At 44.5% G+C, this 22,027-nt stretch overlaps 1 long non-coding RNA gene across 1 annotated transcript; it reads right to left on the bottom strand.

Moving 5' to 3' along the window:
* Positions 1-5,128: 5,128 nt before the first annotated feature.
* LOC123519590 lies at positions 5,129-21,893 on the bottom strand. Its single transcript, XR_006679061.1, has 5 exons — positions 21,753-21,893; positions 9,690-9,801; positions 8,220-8,364; positions 5,695-5,878; positions 5,129-5,270 (listed from the first exon to the last, which is right to left on the bottom strand). It is a non-coding gene; the product is annotated as an uncharacterized LOC123519590 (long non-coding RNA).
* Between the last annotated feature and the right edge of the window lie 134 nt (positions 21,894-22,027).

Below are 22,027 nucleotides of genomic sequence, written 5' to 3'. Positions count from 1 at the left end.
TGGTGAATGGTACATTCTGAGGGGCGTGTTGTGTGGGTCAAGACACGCCCCATAAGTTCCTGAAGGAAATTGTAGAGGTTTGAGGCAGAGAGAGAGGAGAGAGGAAGCAGAGAGGACAACCGCGGCTCTAAGCGGGCCACCCTCGGCTGCATAGCTGAGGGCGGCGTTTTGTACTTCATATATAACCAGTAAGTGGAGCTTATAAGTTGCAATGCAGTCTTTGAGGTAAATTAGAATGGAGGAAGAAGCATGATAGGAGGTTTAGGTATTATGTGGTATTAGTTTATTATGGTTTATGTGGTTGTACTTTGGTTCATAATGACGTCGTTATATACTTGCGTTTTCATCTATGAGTAAGGGAATTTGTATACGGCTACCTACGTATGTGCATGTGTGTTGCTCTGACGAATAAGTTACATAACATATTTACTAGTGTGTAATTGTGTACGAAGTTAACGTGGTTCCATGTATGGGTACCAAGAGAAAGAGATTATTTGAGGGAAGTCACTTGTGTGGAGATATCAATATTTGTCATTATATTTCGGTGGTGTTACGTTGTCATTTTGTTGAACGGAGTCTGGTAATTATATGTGTATGGTAATATATTTGGTGGTACGTCATGTGGTTGCTTGCATTCATGTACCAAGTAAAGGTCATCCTTATATACGGGTAGCTGGGAAAAAGGGGTAATATTGTACGTACTACGTATGAGATTTACGGAGAAATAAAGCACCGGGTTCAGATGTTGTAATACGTTATGAAGATATTGTGGATGATGTTTGAAGTGAAATCCGTTTTGATGCGAGAATATCTACGAGATTAATGCAATTCTTAAGGATGTTTGTAAGAGAAATTGTAATAATTGCAGTGGAGAAGGCAACAGAAAGAGTTGTGATTGTTACTTGTCGGCGCCGTATCGAACACCTTATGTATAGATATTAGTTTTGTTAATTAAAGATAGAAAAAACCTTTGACTATTCATAGCCAGTAGCTAGACAATTTGTGCAACGTCGTGCAACAGCTCGGAGCACGACATTATTATTTTTTTTTTTAGAAAATAGGGACGCAGAAAAAGATCGTGCAACACACACACACACACACACACACACACACACACACACACACACACACACTGCTTAAGTTATTTCACGCCCGAGGCATTAACCCCTTGAGTACCACGAGGCGCTTCCATATTCATTCTGCTTAGTATTTGGTGATTTTATGCAGCTTCAGAAACTCAAGTTTGTTACTAAAATATTGAAGACTGGCCATTAATCCTCTGACCTCCATAGACCCTTCCTAATGTTAATAAAATGGTCTAATCGTACACAAATCTCAAGGTAAAAATGTATCCCAGTATTGAAGGGGTTATGAGTGGACGCCATGTTCCTTGCAATACCAGTGTTTTGATGGCAAAGAGAGCAACGGAATCAACAAATGTGAAACCATACAAGCACTTTAAAGTTCCCCGCGACATTGGTACAATCTTCTAACACTGCTCATGTCAAACGTCACTTCCCTGAACAACAAACTAAATTAATTATGTATGCATTGCAATCACCTCCATTCCCAGTAGTATTGTAGCCATCACAGAAGCTTGGCAGATCCCTCCAGATACCATACACATCCCAAACTACACCTTCCTTCACCACCCTCGTGCCAACAGGCCGACCGGTGGAGTGGTGTTTGATTTACCATACCGACCCCTAACCAGGTCCTGCCACCTGCCACCCTGCACCTCACGACCCTCGCTGACCACTACCAGCGCCTGTAACAAGCTGGTTACTAAACATCCCGCACCGACGCCTACGAAAACATCACCATACCCACTCTAGACAGGCCGATTGACAACCACAGACGTCACTCAGTCTTGATAATCACTAGTCAATTATCTTTTATTTTTTTACAATGTTTTAATCAATCCGTTCTCATATTCAATCCTTTTACTTTCCATCTTAATAATATACCACACAATTTGCCCCTCGCCTGTGGTATTCTTATTACTTCATATCTCTTTCTATCTCTAATGTATATTTTCAACCGTTTGCTGCTCATATTATATTACAAGCTGTCAATAACCCGGCATATATTACTATTACTATTATTACACACACAGCTCTTACCAGTGCGTACTGTCTGAACAGCTGTAGCGACGGGAGATGCTGTGGTGGTGGTGGTGGTGGTGGTGAGGCACAGAGTCAGGCCGCAGCACGCTCTGAGCCACGCTATGCTTCACACTGACCTTCGAGGCATGGGCTGTTGGACACTTCCTTGCTCGAGAATGAATCAAGGTTCATTTACTTCACTTTGGTTCGAAACAATTCAAGCCTGCTATTATTACTGTTACTCTTGTTGGTGTTACTAGAGTTATTCGTATTTTAGATTTCAAGTGTTACTGTTTTTATCACCACTAATTTTTATCTTTGTTATTAGTATTCCATAACGATGTAAGAATTAACTTCTTCATCCCCATTGTTGTAGACTACAGGTCTCCTGATTATAGCCACAAATAAACGAAAGGGTGAACATTTATCTTGTTTATAATAAATTTAAAACATATTCTGCATACTATACTAAAACGACAAAATAAATCCAGTTTATATCGTATCGCCAATATACTGGTGAATCTAATCACAAAGCGCCACGAGTCATGGTGGGGTGGGGATAGTGGCTTGCTGCGGCAACTCTTATGCTTCCTTGTTGTAATTCACAGTGCATTGTTGGAAAGATGAGGAGGCACACTCCATCAACCCTAAAACATTACACGATAAGAAATTGCAGTTCCCATACTGTCTCACACTCTATAAATAAACAAATAAATAAATGTTCAGAAGACAGTCCAGTTGAAGCCACTCGAAAAATAATAAACTGTTGTCGTAAAACATGTTCAACTTCCTTTACCTGGGAGAGAAAAAGTCGCTTTCGAGACTGAGAGAACGCGGAGAGAAAACGAGAGTAGTAGAGGGAGGAGAGAGAAAGGAAAAGTAACAGAAGAAAATAAAAGCGACGTACGTACACCCTACCTGTCAAGCCCGTGAAGGTAAATTGAGAGCTATAAGACTGAATAATAGTCTTCCCGCCAAGCTGGCCGAGGCGCGTGCATTTCTCCGGTCCGTGACTGCAAGATGAGGAAAGATTGATAGAATGAGACTAATAAGGAAAACATGCCGAGAGGTGGCGGTGGTCGTGAGCAAAACCTAATACAAGATTCGACCAGTACATTACTTTATACCTTTTACAATTAAGCTCTGTAATTTTCTATCTGGTCTTTTTTTTTCCCCTTCTTATGACCTAAATTACTACGTCTCCACACTCCCATTCCTTCTGGGATTTTGTACGGTTTTGTTCTTGAGACATTAATTAGGAGTGGAGTGTACTATTGAACATATATCTTGAGATGTAAAAAGTGTAGAAAAGGAAATATTTCAATTCTATTTACTTATTTTACATGCAATGCGTCATTAGAATGAACGCCTGAAAACTTAGAATATATAGTGTAATTTCCACACGCGGCGCCAAAACAAGCCTGTGTTTGGGCAGTGTGGCCAGACACCACCGTGATGAAGACCGCTGCTCACTATTTTCATATTAGGATATTTGTCTGGCTTTTTCCGAGGAAAAGAGTGGCAATCAACACCAGCACAGGCACATAAACACAGCCAGAGTGTAATAAATCAACAGCAATATTCCGACGCCGACAGTGGTGCTCACCATTTATTTATCTGCTTACCTTTGTCTATTTAATCATTATTATTTATTTTCTGCCGCCTGCATCTTAAAGCAGTGTGTGTGTGTGTGTGTGTGTGTGTGTGTGTGTGTGTGTGTGTGTGTGTGTGTGTGTGTGTGTGTGTGTGTGTGTGTGTGTGTGTGTGTGTGTGTTTAATTTTGATGAAATTTAATTCTCTCTTAGCATGACTTTCTGAAACGCTATTTTCGCCTATGCCACTGAGTTTTAACCCTTTTTTTTTTTTTTTTACGAGCGGCTATAAGCAATACCCTGTTTACTTTCCTCTACCAGTATGTTTCAAAATCATCCTTCCGTGCTGCAATATTCATTCCCGAAAAATACATCTTAAAGCGACAACGTATAGTTAAGAGGAAACCTGACGTGCTTTATTGATCTCAAATAACACATATGAGACAGAAGACACAGAAGACTAGACGAACACCTTGCTTGTGGGTGAGGACGAACTCATGCCAACACTTCCCGGCACTAGGATGCCAAGTTAAGATGAGGCGCCACGCTGTAGCTCTAGAGTCTAGAACATGCTGTCATTTATCTTGGCCGCGGGTTCTAGAGGTACACACAGGTTCACTCTTATTTGCACGTGCGCATTCATACAATAAAGCATCAATGTTGTGGGCGGACTTGTCAACATCACCTAACTCTGGCCCTCTGGGAGCTCACGCCGAACGACTGCTGAGTTAACCTCCCAGCATCATTTGGATCACATCTCACAGGACACTTAACAAATTATTGTTTTTACTGTGCACCAAAGAGTGATCCCCCAATCGTGGTGCTCGTGCAACAAGGCAGTCTAAACTGGTGACAGCGTCACAGGGACATGGAAGGAAATATACATAAATGGGGGCGTGGTCAGATGGCAACGTAATGTTCTGGTGAACTACAAAGTTGGATACGGAAATGAGCAGGTTTGAAGACAATATATTATATACAAGAGTCCAGCTCTGCTATCCGCGAGTGTCCTTGCCGGTAAATAAATTTCCTTCTTTTAATGTCCATCAGTACACACCCCGAACAGTGTTCGCTGTATTATTTGCTCCACAATGTCGGGGAAGGACACATCACTACTTACACCAAGGCTAACTGGCAACGTCTATAGGGCCGTAACGAGCGTTACTCTTTCATCTGTGTCTCTACTTCAGAACTAACAAGTGTCCATCAGTACACACCCCGAACAGTGTTCGCTGTACATATATTTGCTCCACAATGTCGGGAAGGACACATCACTACTTACACCAAGGCTAACTGGCAACTTACGCATGCTTATAGGGCCGTAACGAGCGTTAAACACCAGAGCCCATGTCAGCAAATGCTGACAAATCTTAACAACAACGTTCCATTTTCTCTCCCTCCCAGCTGCTTGCTCTGTACACACACACACACACACACACACACACACACACACACACACACACACACACACACCAGTGGCAGATCCAGGATCAAAATTTTGGACCTGAATTCCAGTACCCCTTGAGACTGGTGGCGAGCCTTATCAGCTCGGGAGGTGTTGGGACGGAGGGCGCTGGAAGTCCAAGGAGAAATTTTTGAAACTTGGCAATCTCGGACATTTTAGGCTATATGTAGAGCTAGTTCTAAGTAATAGAAACAGTAATAATTCATTGATACGACTGAATGATTAATTTGCTCAAAAAGGGCAAATAATAGCATATACATAATCATATATATATATATATATATATATATATAGAGAGAGAGAGAGAGAGAGAGAGAGAGAGAGAGAGAGAGAGAGAGAGAGAGATATATATATATATATATATATATATATATATATATATATATATATATATATATATATATATATATATATATATATATATATATATATATATATATATATATATATATATATATATATATATATATATATATATATATATAGTAAAATGTTTAAAATGTCTCTCCTTCTGCCTCTCATCTCACCTCACCTTACACTGATAAATAGCATGCTACAGTGGAATCTTCGTGATCTCAGGGACAGGGAAGGCACTCATGGTTCATGCAACACTTCCCTTGGCTGCACCCTGCCTGACTGCCCTAACTGCTCTCTGCTGGCTGGCATGGGAGATTCAGTGGTTTCCCAACACACTGAAGTCTGTTCTGTTGTTGTATCTGGGTGGAGGTAAGGCAGGAGGGTTTGACGGAAAGTAAGGTTGGTTTGGTTGAGGTGTGCTGGTGTTCTGGTTGAGAGGTTGAGAGATTGAGAGAAGGTATGGTTTTTTGGTTCAGTTTATTTTTGAGAAGAATTATGTTGTTTTGGTGTTGTATCTATGTGGAGGTTAAGGTTATATCAAATGAGCAACTTTACTGGCATCTTGACACCAATACTGATGGCTAAGTGACGCTAAACATGAGACGCCAGCGATCATCATCTTGCCACCAAGACCAGCATCTTTGTTTAGATTCTCTCAGCTGATGGAGAAAATTATTTGCTCTTAGGATGCTCTTTCCACCCAATGTCATCTCTCAGAAAAACAAGTATCTATATGACACCAGGGATGAAAACTTTTCAAAAATAAATATAAAAAGAATTTTTCAGTAAGTTACGGAAGCTCTGAAGGAATATTTCAACATGGGACCCTAAAATGCCTGCAAACATATTTCTTTTCCTTCAGTACTCGATACATAATTAGTATCCAGCTTTAGTGCTCACTCAAATTAAGTATTAATGAACATTTTTTAGAAATGCAAACACGTGATTTACACATTATTCAGTAAAAGCTTATTGGGCATCTACCTAACTATTTCAGTGGCGAAAGTGCGATAATAAAAGATAAGTTTGAGTTATAGATGCACAAATCTAGTCCAATTAAGGCAAAGCATCTCCTGCGGTTAGGGATTTTCATCTGTATTGGGGCTGAAGTCTTCCTTGGACCAGTACTGGCGCCTAGATGCCAATAATATGTTGCGTGTGTGATTACTGGCGGAAAGATGTCACCAGAAAATGTCAGTGTGATACTGTGGATTGGCTAGGGTGATCTTAACTAATACAATGATCAGATCGGATCATCTTATTTTTTTTTAGCAACCGTAATGTTTACATTTTATATTTTTGGAATGAGATGAATGACGTGATGATATGCAAAAGTGTTCATGTATCATGTGTGTACATGTGAATCGTCAGTGTGGAAAGAAATATAAGGAAGCGCATGTGTGTATAGCGAATACGAGTGAATGTGGTAATTGTAATATGTAGAGGAATAGTATGTAAAAGAAAGAAAACGAATTGTAATAGACAGTCTTAGAAGTGTCTCGAGAACGTGTCACATACAACAGAACATGGAGTCAAGATGAGACGGGTGACTGAATGATCACTACAACACACGCAGCACCTTCACTGCAGAGTTCAGAGGAGGTTAGATTTTACTTTATTTTTTTGTATTTATTCATTTATTTTTTTTTTATTTATTTATTTATTTATTTTTATCTATTTATCTATTTCTTTTTTTTTTTTTTTTTTTTTTTTTTTGTGTGTGAAGAATTTAGGCAGCGGCAGATCCCTGATAGAAGTTTTGTGGATGGGGAGGGGCTAACCTGAATATGTCTGTCCCCTTTGAGATTGGTGGCAAGCTTTATCAGCCAGAGGCTTCAGGGCTGTAAGACCCCAGTGCGACATATTTTTGAAAATTTGGCAATCTTCACGGCATTTTAATGATATGTGCAGAGCTATTTTTTTGTGACAAGAGCAGTAACAATTTATTAATATGACTGGATAATTGGATTAGCTTTGCTCAATAAGGACAAATAATAGCATTTCTGGAAGGCGGTTTCCTCTTTTTATATATTCATTCTAACCCATAAAAGTTTTGAGATATCTGAAACAGTAATAGTTATAATATGGCATCGCCATCCAATGGCACATCTTAAAGCTAACCATTTTCTCTAACTTGAGGAGTAACGAATTTATTATTGATAGAAGCCAGGGGCAAAATTATAGCCTTTCTTACACCCCCTACTTGTAAAGACGTAAAATTATTCAAGAGACTCACAAAAAGTCATAGAATCCGATTTTGCCTTTTCAGAAAACCTTGTTACATTATCGTTCCGTATATTGCACCACATGTATACACCCTCCTAATGATAAACAAAAATTTCGGGGTTCACTCAGCCCCCTCAGCATAACCCCTGGATCTGCCACTGAATTTGGGTTTGTTATGGTGTAGGAGTGAAGGTAAGGAAAGAGGATGTAAAGGGAAGTAAGGCTTGTTAAATGGAGTGTGTTATTGTTTTGGTTAACCCATTAATGCCTTTATTATCATTATTTCTATACTATCATCACTAATTCTTCTTTTCTCTCTAATAGCAGGATCGCCAGGTGACATCACACACACACGCACACGCACACACACACACACACACACACACACACACACACACACACACACACACACACACACACACACACACACACCATCTCCAGCATGCACTTCATGACAAGCGTGGCATCACTCACATGGTAGGACCAGAGGTTGGAGGCTGTGCCGAGGGAAGGCCTCGGTGGCGTTGACTGTTGCAGCCGAGGTACAGCGGGAACACAACAGAGTGCCTCTGCAAGTCTATATTCACTTGTCCTCGTGGACCAGGCCCTGATCACTCACCTGGAGGGGATGGGCGAGGTTGAAGACGGCAGTGGTGACAAGAACAAAACAAACAAACAAACAAACAAACACACACACACACACACACACACACACACACACACACACACACACACACACACACACACACACACGTAATGGGGATGGCTGGCTGGGTGATCAGCAGACAACCGTGGTGAATTACACCGGGTATTGTTGTGGTTAGCACGCACGGCTCACAACCGAGAGGGCCTGGGTTCCAGTCCCGGAAGCGCCGAAGGAAATGGACAAACCTCTTAATGTCTACCCTCTATTCATCTAGCAGTAAATAGGTACGAGATGTAACTCGAGGGTTTGTGGCCTCGCTGTCCCGGTGTGTGTTGTGTGATGTGGTCTCACTCCTACCCGAAGATCAGTCAGTATGACTGGGTGACCACCAGGCGAGCGTAGTGCACACACACACACACACACACACACACACACACACACACACACACACACACAGGGTGCGCCCCACATCACACACTCATCAAACACAAAAAAGGTCAGAACGTAAGAAGGGCCAGCCGTGGGAAACTACCTAACATAGACCTGACCTGACCTAACCCTGACCTAACCCTAAGAACAGTAGTAGTAGTAGTAGTAGTAGTAGTAGTAGTAGTAGTAGTAGTAGTAGTAGTAGTAGTAGTAGTAGTAGTAGTAGTAGTAGTAGTAGTAGTAGAGAGAGAGAGAGAGAGAGAGAGAGAGAGAGAGAGAGAGAGAGAGAGAGAGAGAGAGAGAGAGAGAGAGAGAGAGAGAGAGAGCCCCAACAAAACTTAACACAAAAAACAATATAATAAAAACAACAGCAACAGCAGCAACAACAACAACAACAACAACAACAACAACAACAACAAGCACCACACCCCTATACACTCATATTTCCAGGGTAGAACACAGAGATACAGGCCTCTCCAACCTTAGTGAACCGCTGCGGAAAGTCAGCGTGGTGCAAGGTGTGGCTGACCTGCGCCGTGAATTCACATAGTCTCCGCACACATCCTCGCCACTTAAAACACGCAATACTAAACCAAAACACACTCAAAACACCATGCAACCTAGCAAGATGCCCCCAAACACACTAAAAGCATCCAAATACTCCAAACACACCTCCACACCACACTCAAGGTACGTAAAATATATCTTAAAGACCTAACACACACTGAAAACATACGAAATCCATCCCAAAACATATTCATAACATCATAAATACCATGCAACACTACTGAACACACTTAAAACACAAATATATCCCAAAATCAACAAAATGCATTATAAAGAACGTTGAGATTGAAAGGGACATTTACCAAATTATTACAGCTTGGTTCCTTCTCCTATTCCTATTCTATTCTTTCCTTCCTCGTCCTCCTCTTTTGTTTCTCCTTCTTCCTCCCATTTCTTCCATTTATACGTCTGAGCCTAGAAATACATCAAACACTAAATATTAGACAAGATATTAAGGAAATGGAGGGTGACTTAAAGTAATGTGGCTTGGCTGTTGCTCCTCTTCTCCTTTTTCTCCTTCCTTTCTCTTTATTATCTTTTATTTGTTCCTTTCTTCTTCCTTCTACTGCTATTATCTACACATCAGAACCTAAAACCACAAGAAAATACGTCGAAATCACTAGATATTAGGCAAAATATTGACGAACTGAGGGGTTAGAAGAGAGACGCCAGTGCGGGGCTAAGATGAGTCACCACCTGGGCTGTAGTCATCAGAAAGAACGGGAATAGGAGTGACTCAGCTAAATTTTGTAAACAATTAGAAATTACCTATAGAAAAAACGAAACCAAGGCCGAATACTTGCTATTTTATGGCGTGATAAATACTTAAACTAGTATTTAAAACATCAAAACAACTCCAGCCTAACTAGTTTTTTTTTTTTTTAATCAATTGTGTTAAGTACAAAAACATTTTCACCTATAACTCTGCTAAAACGTCCTGTAAAGTCAGGTCATTTTCACTTGGCATTCTACAGCGAGTTAGACCGTGAAGCAGAAACATGAGCAAATAAAATAAAGAAAAATAAGAGTTTTGTTTAACACCAAGGATCATTTCAATGTCCACATATCTTAATCAATAGATTGATTTCACACTTAAAAAGAGTATAGGCGATTCTTTGATACTGTTCTGTCGTCGGCCTTCCCAAGGCTGCACAACATGGACCCACTTCCCTGATTGAGACTGGACTCAGTGTGTGCATATAGGCGGGCCACTCCTTTTCTCCCAGGTTCCCCAGGCACAGGAAAACACTATTCTTCCCCCTTTGTGTTTAATCTACATACAAGTTGGCACAGGTACAGCTTGTAGGGGAGAGAAGTGAGAAGATTAGTGCGAGGACTTCAAGGCTCCAGTCCTCACTGACTAGTCCTGTGCAGCTACTTCACCACCTCGCCTCCAAACACACACACACACGCACACACACGAACCTGAATTGAACACCTGAATCACACGCTCGTAACACTAAACAGAAACACAAACCCGAATCCAAAACCCAAACCACACAGTCGTAACACTATCCCCCCTTTTATGAAGTCCGACCCAGCCTATCTAGTTCCACTTACGCAACTGTAAGCATACCAACATCAATATTACAAATTTGCAGTATAAATAAAAGACAAAACTTTACAGAGCATTTGCAGTAGCATCGACCACATAATCTGCCATCCATTTTGGCGCCTGTCTCTCCCGTCGTGGCCGCCCATTCTCTTGGCCCGTGAGCAGCTCTACCCCTACACAGCAATCGGTATCATCACCAGTTGCTTCGACAAATGGTTCTTCAGCTGGATCACTAGTTCCATGCTGCAACTTCTCCAGGCTCCCCTCCGCATCTGGCTGATCTTTCCATTCCTCCACGTTACCTTCTTCGTCTTCATGTCTTTCCTCTCCCACAGGAGAATGACCCTGAATCTTAGTAGGCCCACAAACGATCCACGTAAACCACCCGCGTGCGTCCATGATGACCTCGGCGAATCTTGTAGGTGACTTCAGACAGGACCTGGTGTACCTCATAGGGGCCCTCCCACGGACTCTGAAGTTTAGGCGAGAATCCTTTCTTGCGGAGAGGGTTATGTAGCCACACATGATCGCCCACATCGTATTTCTGTTCCCTTGACTGCCAGTCATAACGCACCTTCATGGAATGCCCAGCAGTCCTCATGTGGTCCCAAGCCAGTTGGTGTGCAGCATGCAGTCCATCTTGAAGTGTCTGCACATAGGTTGACATCACACGGTCAACAGCTTCCTGGGGGGAGGGGGCAGCACATAGCGAGATTTACCGGGAGCCGTAGTTTCCAACCGAACATCAGCCTGGCGGGGTTATGTGCAGTTGCTTCATGTTGGGCAGAACGGTACGCCATTACGAGGGCCTGCAGCTTCACATCCCAGTCTCGCTGATCACGGCTACAATACTTTGCCATCTCTTGGATCAGCGTTCTGTGAAACCGTTCGACCAGATCGTCAGACTCGGATCGAAGAGGGGTGGTGCGAGTCTTCTTGATTCCTAGCAACCGACAACTCTTGGAACACAACGGACTCAAACTCTCGTCCCTGGTCTGAGTGTAGTTCCCGGGGCACCCCAAGGTGTGTGATGAAGTTATTCACCAGAACCTCTGCCACTGTCTCTGATTGGGAAGGACATATGTTTCAGGCCACTTGGTGAAGTAGTCCATCATTACACAAACAAAACGATTGCCACGGTTCATAACGGGTAGCGGCCCTATGATATCCACTGCCACTCTTTCCAAGGGTGCGCCAACTTGATACAGCTGGAGCGGTGCGTGGGGCTTTCTTACAGGTCCATTTCGGGCACAGCATACCTTGCAGATCCGACACCACTCCTGCACATCACATCCCATCCCCACCCAGTAAAAGCGTTGCCTCAGCCTGGTCTTTATACCCATATGGCCGCTGGTGACTCCACCATGTAACTCGTGCAGTAGGTCTCTCCTTAGAGCTCGCGGTACCAGCACCACCCACTAACTATGTCGTCCATGTGCATCATCCCAACTTCGTTGCAGCACTCCACCCTCTAGGCGTAACAGGGCCCATTGCTGCCACAGGTGCTTGGTGACATGGCTCTTTGGTGCCACCATCGGCCAGACAGGGCGCTCAGAAATTTCCATCCACTCAAGCAGGGGAGCAAGGTCCTCATCCTCCCTCTGTTTCTGCTGTCACTTTCCCTCGGGATCCACAGAGTCTTCCCAGATCTGTAGCTATCGATTTACCAGACTCTCCTCTTTTCTCAAACAATGTGGGCATTCTGGTTCACATAGGCGGCGACTCAGGCTGTCAGCATTGTTGTGGACACGATCTGGGCGATACTTTATCTCGTATTGGTACTGCTCAAGGCGACCCAGCCATCGTACCAGTTGTCCTTGAGAGTCTTCAACCATTGCGGGGCAGAATGATCGGTACGGATGGTAAATTTGGCACCGTATAGGTAGGGATGAAAATGTTCACTGCTCCTTACTACTGCCAGCAGTTTCTTACAGGTCATGCAGTAGTTCCGTTCAGGACCAGTGAACCTCGCTTTGTAGTATGCTACTACGTGTTCCACTCCATCTTTCACCTGTGACAAGACAGCACCAAGGCCGTCAGCACTGGCATCGGTGTCCAACAGGTAAGGACTGGACGGGTCAGGATAGGAGAGTACTGGGGCCTGTATTAGGACTTGCTTTAGACTGTCAAAAGCCTCCTGGCAGGCTTCACTTAGACTGAAATGTGCCCCTTTCTTGTGAGTTGGTGGAGGGGAAGGCGATTCTGGAAAATTCCGAGACGAATCTCCTGTAGTAAGTGCAGAAACCCACAAAACTGTGTACATCGGACACACTAGTGGGCACTGGCCAATCTCGAACCGCCGCTACTTTCCAGGGATCTGTCTTAACCCTGTCTCTGCCAACAACGTGCCCAAGGAACGGCACCTAAGGCTGGAAGAGGAGGCACTTCTTAGGATTGATCTTTAAGTTAGAAGCCCTCAGGCAACATAGCACCTCTTCTAGCCTATCCATGGCCTCCTCGAAGGTGCCCCCAAAGATGATAACATCATCAAGGTACACAAGGGACGTTCTCCACTTCAAGCCCTCCAGGACCCTATCCATAAGACGTTCAAAGCAACTAGGGGCATTGCATAGGCCAAAGGGCATAACGGAGAACTGCCACAGTCCCTGGCCAAGTGAGAAGGCTGTCTTGACCTTATCTTCTGCCACTTCTACCTGATAATAGCCAGACTTAAGGTCGAGTGTGGAGAACTAACAGACGCCGCCAGAGTATCTAATGTGTCATCAGTGCGGGGCAAGGGGATAGGAGTCCTTCTCCGTTGCGTCATTGAGTGCTCTGTAGTCCACACAGAATCGTTTCGTCCCATCCTTTTTAGTCACTAACACCACGGGAGATGCCCACGGACTTTCTGATATTTCAATCACCCCTTGTGCCTTCAGCTCTTCTACCGCACATTGCATCTCTTCACATTTGGCTGGACCGATCCCCTGAGGTGGAATTTTGATGGGTAGAGTGCCCCCAGTTCTAATATAGTGCTTTACGAGCCCTGTTGACCCAGATCAAGATCGTCCTTACTGAACACGTCAGCATTTCTCTTGAGGGTGCTCCACAGAACTTCGCACTGTTGTTGGTCAAGATGGGTGATAATTCTTTGCGACAGGTCATTCAAGTGACCAGGTCATCATTCCCACAGCGTTCTTCCTGGCCAGTGAATTCCCTACTGCTGTTCGCCTGTAGGACTCTGTAGGACCCAGCTGCATCTTCCCTCCAAGCGGTCCTTTTGGCTGGCTCACAGGGCACTTTAGATGCGGTTCCTGATGCAGGACGCACTCGCTCTGCTGGTACTACCTCAGCTAGGTCAACTCCTAATGACAAGGGCACCTCGGCTCCATGTATCCTCAACTTTTGATTCTGCAAGTCGACACATCCTCAAACTTTTCTCAGGTAATCTAAGCCAAGAAGGCAGGGATCCTTCATCTCGGCAATGTAGACAGGCAGGACCTCTTCACTGCCACCCACGCTGAGTCGCACTTTAACGGGGCTTCTAAGTGGTGCACAGTGCCCTGTGACTCCACACAGCGGCTGTGGTGCTTCCAGAAGGCCTTCCACTGCCGCAGGATAGTCCTTTCAGCCCGTGTCCACTACCATCTGGCACGGTTGTCCATCTACAGTTCCTTTCACTTCAATCACTGGGGCAGATTCGCGACGGCAAGTTACACAGCATGGGGCACAAAAGGTATGGGCTGGGCTCTGGCTCCCTTGTCCAGCCCGGATTTGTTTCCCACTTGCACAACGTCCTTGTGGGTAGTGCAGGCAATTGAGAAATGGCCATAACGACCACATTTTGCACAACATGGCTGTATGGCTTCAGCTGGTAGGCTTTCAAGGAAACGATTCTATTGCCTCTTGTGACACTCACTTTGCCGATGCCCTCTCTCACCACACCCCCAGCAGGAACTACGGAAGCCAATAGCACTTTCATCAACTCTCTTCTCTATTGCCTTCCCCACTTCAGTCTGCCAGCCCACTTCAGTGCACCGGGCCCTAATATCCCTTGCAGGGTTTGCTTTCCAAGGTGATGCTGCCATACCACTCCCCATCATAGTGTGCAGGAACGTCTCCATTTCTTTTCTTTTATTATTTATACGTTGTGGACTTTTTACGGGAATTTATGGGCTAAAGGGGGTACTTTTTCTGGTACCTCCTATCTCAAAGCCCACCCGCTAGGAAACCATTGCCCCGAGTGAAGCGCAACCTACACTCGGACCGTGGACAGGATTCGAACCCGTGCGCTTGGAGACCCCACAGACCCCAAAGCACGCATGGTTCCACTGTACCACGGCGGCCCTAAATTTCCAATGACTTCACTAGTGCAGCTTGTACATCCTCTGGGTGTGCCTGTCAGACATACAGTTGGAGTTCTCGATCCTACAGTGCGTCCACAAAGTAGTCCCGTGTCAGGATAGTCACCATGTCCTCTGCTGCTGTGGAGTAGGCGCACCGGACGTGTGTTTCTAACTCCTGGGCTAGCTGGGGAAGAGGCTCGCCCCTGCCCCGTACCCTGGTCTTAAGGCAAGCCCGATATGCCTTGGCTCATTGGTGTTGGCCAAACCTTCTCTGGAGGACCCCCACCAAACTGAGTAGCTCTTTTGCTGTGAGCCAGTATCCCTAGTGCTGGTCCCCGGAGGCTGGTTATGAGCCGCAGGGCTCTTTCCTGATCGTCCCAGCCTTCTGCATCTGCCAGAAGTTCAAATTGGGCCATGTATGCCTCCTAGGCCACTTTCCCATCGAATTCCGACAGCTTCTGTCTTCATATCACGCAGCACAATGGGACAGCAGGGGAATGCGACAACATAGGGAGCGTGGGGAAGTGTGGTGGTGAAAACAGGCAGGAGGTTGGTAACAACGTCTCGGCTCGGGTCTGTACCTCTTCTGCCCAATGTCTAACACTGGCACCAACAGGGAAGTCACGGCCCCCTGTTATCAGCTCATCTTTGTCTTCCACTGCTGGTTCTGAGGTGCTCCTGGTGGCCCTGCAGTCCGTTGATTGCCGCGAACTTTGTTCTCACCTCACGTTGTAGAGCTGTTATTTCCTCCTGAAACACCTCATACACTTCATTGGTATATCTTTGCGCCTCTTGCCGCACTTCAGTCAACCCATGTCGCACAACGTTCTGCACTTCAGACAGCGCATTGTTGACAATTTCACTGTTGTGATTCAGTCTTATCATCATGCTCCTCAGATACTCCATCACATCTGGTCTTTTTTCAGCATGAAAATCCATATATATGTGCATTTCACTCAACTCCGCCATCCTTGCCTTTGTTCTTCCAGGCAAACACGTCACACACTAACGAATCCCACTCCTGACACCAAGTTGTTGTGTCGTTGGCACAACATGGACCCACTTCCCTGAGTGAGACTGGACTTGGTGTGTGCACATAGGCGGGCCAATCCTTTTCCTCCCAGGTTCCCCAGGCACAGGAAAACACTATTCTTCCTCCTTTGTGTTTAATCTACGTACAAGTTGGCACAGGTACAGCTTATAGGGGCGAGAAGTGAGGAGGTAGTGCGAGGACTTCAAGGCTCCTATCCTCACTGACTAGTCCTGTGCAGCTACCTCACCACCTCGCCTCCAAACACATATACACGCACACACATGAACCTGAATTGAACACCTGAATCACACGCTCGTAACACTACACACACACACAAATCCGAATCCAAAACCCAAACCACACAGTCCTAATAATACCATAAGGATCCACTTATAACTTGAAATGAAAAAGCTTCAATTGGGATATGTAATTTTTTGACCGTTGGAAAAAACTAATGTTTACCCAACATAGGCGTGAAACACACTCTAAACACAATGAAACATTTATAGAAACCATAAAAACAAACCATGGAAGCGTAATATTACCGTTAGAAAATATATGAGAAAAAATATTTGACCCAGCAGGCTACCAGGGGGAAGGTGATGGCTGGGTGAGCAGGTGGGGAGGCAACATCTGGGAACTGTGGTGGTGCGACCTACATATATTGTCTTTCATCTCACCACACCGAAATTAAGCCATTTAGGGAATTTTTGACCACTGGATATAAAATGCTAAAATAGTGACTACATTCTGAGATATGTTTAGCTTGCGGTAAGGGAAGGCAATAAATATCAGTTGTTGATACTAATACTGACGTCTTGCTTCCATAATGGTCGTTGTAACTAAGTTTTTTTAATATATGCGTAATGCTTTCACTCTCACATGTAGAAAAACTAAAAATAAGTTAATGGCCTTAAAAATACCTTTAACATATGAAGGTAAGACATTGTGGAGGGTTGTGAAGGTTTGCACTGCTCGTCTTGCCACTTGGTGCTGCTGAAAACTGTATGTGTGTGTGTGTGTGTGTGTGTGTGTGTGTGTGTGTGTGTGTGTGTGTGTGTGTGTGTGTGTGTGTGTGTGTGTGTGTGTGTGTGTGCGCGCGTGTGTGTGTGCGCGCGCGTGTGTGTGTGTGTGTGTGTGTGTGTGTGTAATTCACTGTTTGATCTGCTGCAGTCTCTGACGAGACAGCCAGACGTTACCCTACGGAATGTGTGTGTGTGTGTGTGTGTGTGTGTGTGTGTGTGTGTGTGTGTGTGTAATTCACTTCGGTCATCTGCTGGTCACCCAGCCAGTCTTCCCCATTACGGAGCGAGCTCAGAGCTCATAGACCGATCTTCAGGTAGGACTGAGACCACAACACACTCCACACACCGGGAACGCGAGGCCACAACCCCTCGAGTTACATCCCGTACCTATTTACTGCTAGGTGAACAGGGGCCACACATTAAGAGGCTTGACCATTTGCCTCGCCGCGCCGGGACTCGAACCCGGCCCTCTTGATTGTGAGTCGAGCGTGCTAACCACTACACTACGCGGTGTGTGTGTGTGTGTGTGTGTGTGTGTGTGTGTGTGTGTGTGTGTGTGTGTGTGTGTGTGTGTGTGTGTGTGTGTATAGGCATGTTTTAAATGTGTTTGCGGGTATTTTTAGTGTGTTTACGAGTGTTTTCGGTATACAAGAGTGTCTTTTGAGTATTTATGGCTGTGTGTGGGTGTGTATGGGTCAGTATAACCACCACCACACCCACAAGACCACTAACGCCGCTTCAACCCGACCACCACCACCACTAGACCACTACTGCCACTTCAAGCCGTGGTAGAAGCTATACGTGGGAAGGCAGTAGGTATATATATATATATATATATATATATATATATATATATATATATATATATATATATATATATATATATATATATATATATATATATATATATATATATATATATATATATATATATATATATATATATATATATATATATATATATATATATATATGATAACCATCTATTACTATACCTATTATTAATGAGACACTATACTTGTACAAATACCACATATCGATTTATTGGTTATTTTGACATCTTTCTTTTCTTTATCGTGTCCAGCTATGGTTACTTGTCAAAGCAGTAAATATCTAATTGTAACTAGTTGTACAGCGAGTGTTTGCAGCTCCAGCGGGACAAGAAACGAGGTGCTTAAAAACCAGATTATATTATTTCTTTCATTCTCTATTTCTACCTCCTGATAAATGAGTACTTCTGACAATAAACCAGGGTGAAATGCTAACTAGATTGTGTATGTAGATAGAAAAATGTATATATTCCTTTACTATCTTCTTATCTATATACAAATTCATTCACTTATTTATCTGCCTACCTATCCAAGTACCTGTTTATTTATTTAAATGTCAATTTCCTATCCATCAACCTATCAAAATACCCGCTTATCTATCTTCACACAAGAATGTAAATACCACCACCACTACCACCACCACCGCCAGTACCCGCACCTGTCCCCCTTTGCCACCATGAACGGGATGGATGGATGGATTTTAATTTTAGGCCCCGCAACATCTACGGTCATATGGCGCCGCTACGGTATTTCATATATTCTGTATTTTATGAAAACTAAAATCAATCAAAAACAATAAAAGCGAAGGTCACTAGAAATACTAAAAATACAATAAAATTAAATAAAACATTAAAAACACATATAATAAAAATAAATAAAAGTCACATTGGGGAGGAGCCCAGCTTCTCCCAGGTATTTGAAAACATCATGGCCTGGGGAGTGTGTTAGTGATAGGAGAGGGACATTACGGCTACATCTATTGCATCGCCAACCTCCGTGATGTGTCGCCTGGACGGGCTCTGACGGCACACCCCTCCCGACCTACACGCCTACGGACCTACCTAACACGGGCGTGAGCGTGGGTGTTGTTGGAGGAGTGGGCGAGATATACGTGGTGTCAGGCACTTATCCGATACCCTTTGCCTCTCTCATCTTCAGTGGGTTCTCTACACACTTGTCACGTCGCTGCACGTGCACACTGGCATACGGCAACACGTGCCTGTCTACGCGCACCATGGACACACCTCCCTACAGTACACTTCTTAGCACTCTCGTACCGCGCCGTGCCGCTTTCAGGGTACTTTTTCGTGCCTAAGGCCGGCGCCGTCAATCAGGCAGGCAGTCAGTCAGTCAGTCAGTCAGCCAATCTATCATCAAGACATTCAATCTATCAGTCAGTCAATCCATCAGCCAGTCAGTAAATAAATATTCACGATGCAAAACAAACAAATACACCACCAGTAATTACCACCACCATTACCACCGTCACTAACACAGCACACTGACACCACCACTATCAGTACAGAACACATTGACAACACCGTCACCAACACACCACCACCAACACTTTCCAATACACAGACAATATTCATATAGAGTTTTTACACCTCCGGCCGCCGCTCCGCCACTCGTCAGGTCTCGTGGGGTGGCCAGCTGAGGTGACAAGGCGGCGGACTAACCTTCCTTCAAGACGTGTTTGTGTCCGTGGTGGAGGAGGAGACTGGTGAGTGATGAGAGAGAGAGAGAGAGAGAGAGAGAGAGAGAGAGAGAGAGAGAGAGAGAGAGAGAGAGAGAGAGAGAGAGAGAGAGAGAGAGAGAGAGAGAGAGAGAGAGAGAGAGAGAGAGAGAGAGAGAGAGAGAGAGAGAGAGAGAGAGAGAGAGAGAGAGAGAGAGAGAGAGAGAGAGAGAGAGAGAGAGAGAGAGAGAGAGAGAGAGAGAGAGAGAGAGAGAGAGAGAGAGAGAGAGAGAGAGAGAGAGAGAGAGAGAGAGAGAGAGAGAGAGAGAGAGAGAGAGAGAGAGAGAGAGAGAGAGAGAGAGAGAGAGAGAGAGAGAGAGAGAGAGAGAGAGAGAGAGAGAGAGAGAGAGAGAGAGAGAGAGAGAGAGAGAGAGAGAGAGAGAGAGAGAGAGAGAGAGAGAGAGAGAGAGAGAGAGAGAGAGAGAGAGAGAGAGAGAGAGAGAGAGAGAGAGAGAGAGAGAGAGAGAGAGAGAGAGAGAGAGAGAGAGAGAGAGAGAGAGAGAGAGAGAGAGAGAGAGAGAGAGAGAGAGAGAGAGAGAGAGAGAGAGAGAGAGAGAGAGAGAGAGAGAGAGAGAGAGAGAGAGAGAGAGAGAGAGAGAGAGAGAGACGAAAAGGACAAGAAAGAAGAGAAGGAAGAGGAAAACTAAAACTATCCTATCAAAGCTCACTTTTCTCTCTCTCTCTCTCTCTCTCTCTCTCTCCACACACACAGACAGCTATGAACGGCCATCAGCTCCACACCCACTGACGCCCACAACTGCGCCGCCCCCGCTCACGCCCAGGCTTCCCCAATCAGCCCATACAGATCCACGCGTTCCGGAGAAAACTGACAGGCGAGGAGGGAGAGGGAGAGGGAGAGGGGATATAAGGGTGCTTACTAGAAATGTCAGCTAACGTTTAACTGTTACAAAGAATATCTCCATCTTTTTCTCGTCATTCGCTACATAAAAGAGTTCAGTGTAATATCTTGCCGCAGTACACCTTATATAACTGAATGAATAGCTTTCAACACTGGCCCATATTCAGAAACGCGTTCTCTCGCTATGACAATTTTCCAAGGCCACAGGGACAATTAGCCGGGTTTTCAAGAGTATAATGAACTAGAAATCTTGCCAATCTATCACTAGAACCATAAAAATACTCTTAAAAAACACGAATATCTTCAACTGGAGCCTTTGGAAAGCAGTAATGGAGCGAGAACAACAAAGCGTTTCAGAATACAGGCCACTGTACTGTACTAGGCTGTACCTGAACCCCCTAACTATGTAACAAGATATCGGGTAAGGCAGTTTATGCAATAATTATAACTATACGAGTATACTGTGCAACTTGACGCAGACGCAAAGTTATAGCCGCTGAAGGGAACACTTTGACTGACCCGTTCATGACTTGCTAGGCTCCGTGAATAGGCTTACTGCAACTCAGCGACTGTTCTGGCAAGGCGGTGCAGCAGCAGCAGGCTATCAACCCCTTCAGTACTAGGCCGCATTTTTACCTTGAGATTTGCGTACAATTAGACCATTTTATTTACATTAGGATGAGTCTATGGAGATCAACAGATTAATGGCCACAGTTTTTTTTTCTATTTTAATCCGCCACATGAGTTTCTGAAGCTGTATAAAATCATTAAATAATAACTAGGGGTCATATGTAACTAGTAACACCTAACCACCCGACGCATTATAACTACATTTCACCAGCTAATTACCCACATGTGACTCCTTCAATGCACGATACATCTTCCTAGTACAACCTGTCCATCCCATCACTGTCCCATCACCGTCCCATAACTAATGACACTGTCGCAGCATTAATCATTCACCATTTAGTCACCCACACATTCACGTTACCCCTTCAGTACATTATCATACACCTTTCTAATAAATTATCCGCCTCATTACCGTCCCATCACTGTCCTGTCACGTCCCTGCTTTCCACTCTATTGACTCATCCACACACTGAGCAGGTGGAGCTGGTTGGGGAGGGGAGATGGAACAGATGGAGGTGGGACGGTCAGCGTGTTGGCAGGAGTCGTGGCTGGTGGTGAAATGGACGCCTGGTGGTGGCCGTGGTGGTGGGGGGTGAGAGTGAGAGGTATGCAAGGAGGGAGAGGGGTGTTAAGGGTTGGGAGGTGGAAGGGTGGGAATGTTGAAGAGATTTAATTTAATTTTCTATT

Source organism: Portunus trituberculatus, chromosome 45 (assembly GCF_017591435.1).
Source record: "Portunus trituberculatus isolate SZX2019 chromosome 45, ASM1759143v1, whole genome shotgun sequence".
NCBI lineage: Eukaryota > Metazoa > Arthropoda > Malacostraca > Decapoda > Portunidae > Portunus > Portunus trituberculatus.
Note: the sequence above shows the minus strand (reverse complement) of the source record. Positions and strands in the feature narration are given on the sequence as shown.